Genomic DNA, 3,391 nt, shown 5'->3' on the forward strand with positions numbered 1-3,391 from the left:
CTAGGGCGGTATCTGATCGCCTTCGAACCTCTAACTTTCGTTCTTGATCAATGAAAGCGTTTTTGGCAAATGCTTTCGCTTCTGTCCGTCTTGCGACGATCCAAGAATTTCACCTCTAACGTCGCAATACGAATGCCCCCATCCGTTCCTATTAATCATTACCTCGGGGTTCCGAAAACCAACAAAATAGAACCGAGGTCCTATTCCATTATTCCATGCACACAGTATTCAGGCGAAGTTTTAGCCTGCTTTAAGCACTCTAATTTGTTCAAAGTAAACGTGCCGGCCCACCTCGACACTCAATGAAGAGCACCGCGGCGGGATTGAGTTGGGCCGCCCTTGCGAGCTAAGCCCACCGGCAGGACGTCCCGCGGCACACCAGTTAACACCGCGGACGATGAACCGAAGGCGCGGGACACAGATTCGACTACGAGCTTTTTAACCGCAACAACTTTAATATACGCTATTGGAGCTGGAATTACCGCGGCTGCTGGCCAGACTTGCCCTCCAATTGATCCTCGTTAAAGGGTTTAGAGTGTACTCATTCCGATTACGGGGCCTCGGATGAGTCCCGTATCGTTATTTTTCGTCACTACCTCCCCGTGCCGGGAGTGGGTAATTTGCGCGCCTGCTGCCTTCCTTGGATGTGGTAGCCGTTTCTCAGGCTCCCTCTCCGGAATCGAACCCTGATTCCCCGTTACCCGTTACAACCATGGTAGGCGCAGAACCTACCATCGACAGTTGATAAGGCAGACATTTGAAAGATGCGTCGCCGGTGCGAGACCGTGCGATCAGCATAAAGTTATTCAGAGTCACCAAGGTGTACGATGACGAGCGAACCCGCCACCGATTGGTTTTGATCTAATAAAAGCGCTCCTTCCGTCTCGGTCGGAACTCTGTTTGCATGTATTAGCTCTAGAATTACCACAGTTATCCAAGTAAATGTGGGTACGATCTAAGGAACCATAACTGATTTAATGAGCCTTTCGCGGTTTCACCTTAATTTGGCTTGTACTGAGACATGCATGGCTTAATCTTTGAGACAAGCATATGACTACTGGCAGGATCAACCAGGGAGCTGACGTTCTATCGTAGAACTAGTTCAGTCTCCATAATATTAAAATAATAATAAATACGGAAACAGATCTATATTCTCTTTTCGTGCGTGTTGTGTGTGCGTTATACGAAATATAAATTTTCGAAACGCCACGCTCAACGAAAAAGTTGTTATATATCTCTATGTGTCTCTGCATTATTTCATTCAAATAAAACCGGACCGACAACAAATCGAACTATAACATTGCTCAAGAAGAAATATTACAACACACGCTCGTCGTACTCGACCTGATGATAATGTTACACAAACCACCGGCGTACACGTACGTATGGTAATTTTTCGAAATACAATATATAATAGACGATATATACGTCGACCGGCACAAAACTTCGAACATTCTCTCGACCCTTCGCTAGATTGAAAGCGACTCGGTGTTCTCGAAAGATTCGTTCCGAAATTATATTTATTCTCGCTCGGACAGAGGAGAGCTGTCGCATATTTTGTGTAATAACAAAATTTTTGTTATTTTTTGGTTGATCGCATAGGACCGCTTACGTAGAAACGCTCGCTAAATCCGCGATCTCGCAGTGTCTGACGGTTTCGGTTGGGTAGAAGCAGAAGATATACTACTACGAACTATCCACACCACCGTGGCGAAGCCCGCACTCGACACGATATCGAATTAATGTTATTATTCAGCAGAAAAACGAATAATATCGTGTGATTTGGTTATCGGTGACCACGGTACCGACAGCGCTCGAGCAAGCGTCTGCCGATACTATAGAGGAAGCGTTTTCGATCCGTTTCGAAACGTACCTATCCCCCTATAGCGGCGTTTCGAGCACATCGCCCGTTTTCCGTTAACGCTGACGGGACCCTACGCGACTTTCGGTTTTTTCCACTTTTCGTATAGTCCTAGTCAATATAATTTTATATCCGTCGATATGATATTGTATCAGACATGAATACGCATATCGATCGATATATTAAAATATTATAGGATAACGTTCTGACAACAGGACGTCTCGATTACAATGTTTATCGAAAGTGTAGTGAAAATTTGTGTAAGGCCTATACCGCTTTCTCGCCATTACAACATATGAGTTGAGACGGTGAGACGATACTTGAATTAATGGGAGCAAACAGAATTTCGGAAGCGTGATAAAAAATTTTCAAAGAGAAATTTTGGCGAAAATTTCACTATACTTTCCGATATTTTCACCACACTTTCCGTTATTTTCACCACACTTTCGTTCATGATTATTTTCGCCAAAATTTCCGTCTGAAATTTTTTCTTCACGCTTCCGAAATTCTGCTCGCACAGAAGGCAGAGGTAAACTTTCATTACACTTTCGTTATATTTATGTTTTCACTACACTTTCCGATACTTTTATATTTTCACACACTTTCCGTTCACGTTATTTTCGCCAAGTTTCCATCTGCAATATTTTCTTCACGCTTCCGAAATTCTGCTCGCTCCCAGAAGGCAGAGGTAAACTTTCATTACACTTTCCGTTATATTTATGTTTTCACTACACTTTCCGATACTTTTATATTTTCACCACACTTTCCGTTCATGATTTATTTTCGCCAAAATTTCCATCTGAAATGTTTTCTTCACGCTTCCGAAATTCTGCTGCTCCCAGAAGGCAGAGGTAAACTTTCATTACACTTCCGTTATATTTATGTTTTCACTACACTTTCCGTTATCTTTTATATTTTCACCACACTTTCCGTTCATGATTATTTTCGCCAAACTTCCATCTGAAATATTTTCTTCACGCTTCCGAAATTCTGCTGCTCCAGAAGGCAGAGGTAAACTTTCATTACACTTTCCGTTATATTTATGTTTCACTACACTTTCCGATACTTTTATATTTTCACCACACTTTCCGTTCACGATTATTTTCGCCAAAGTTTCCATCTGAAATATTTTCTTCACGCTTCCGAAATTCTGCTCGCTCCCAGAAGGCAGGTAAACTTTCATTCCACTTTCCGTTATATTTATGTTTTCACTACAATTCCGTTATCTTTTATATTTTCACTACACTTTTCCGTTATCTTTTATATTTTCACCACACTTTCGTTCACGATTATTTTCGCCAAAGTTTCATCTGCAATATTTTCTTCACGCTTCCGAAATTCTGCTCGCTCCAGAAGGCAGAGGTAAACTTTCATTACACTTTCCGTTATATTTATGTTTTCACTACACTTTCCGCTACTTTTAAATTTTCACTACACTTTCCGTTTTTCTTTTATATTTTCACTACACTTTCCGTTGGGTTATTTCGCCAAAATTTCCATTTCAAATTTTTATTTCACGCTTCCGATATT

At 41.6% G+C, this 3,391-nt stretch overlaps 1 non-coding gene across 1 annotated transcript in view; it reads right to left on the reverse strand.

The window, feature by feature from the left end:
* LOC141484490 (small subunit ribosomal RNA) overlaps positions 1–1,077 on the reverse strand; it is a 1,917-nt gene extending 840 nt beyond the window's left edge. The window contains exon 1 of the ribosomal RNA XR_012466657.1: positions 1–1,077. This exon is cut by the window's left edge and continues 840 nt beyond it. This is a non-coding gene — a ribosomal RNA (small subunit ribosomal RNA).
* Between the last annotated feature and the right edge of the window lie 2,314 nt (positions 1,078–3,391).

Source organism: Leptinotarsa decemlineata, unplaced genomic scaffold, assembly GCF_025532065.1.
Source record: "Leptinotarsa decemlineata unplaced genomic scaffold, Ldec_3_MD MMD2_tig00005802_RagTag_RagTag, whole genome shotgun sequence".
In the NCBI taxonomy this organism is placed as follows: Eukaryota; Metazoa; Arthropoda; class Insecta; order Coleoptera; family Chrysomelidae; genus Leptinotarsa; species Leptinotarsa decemlineata.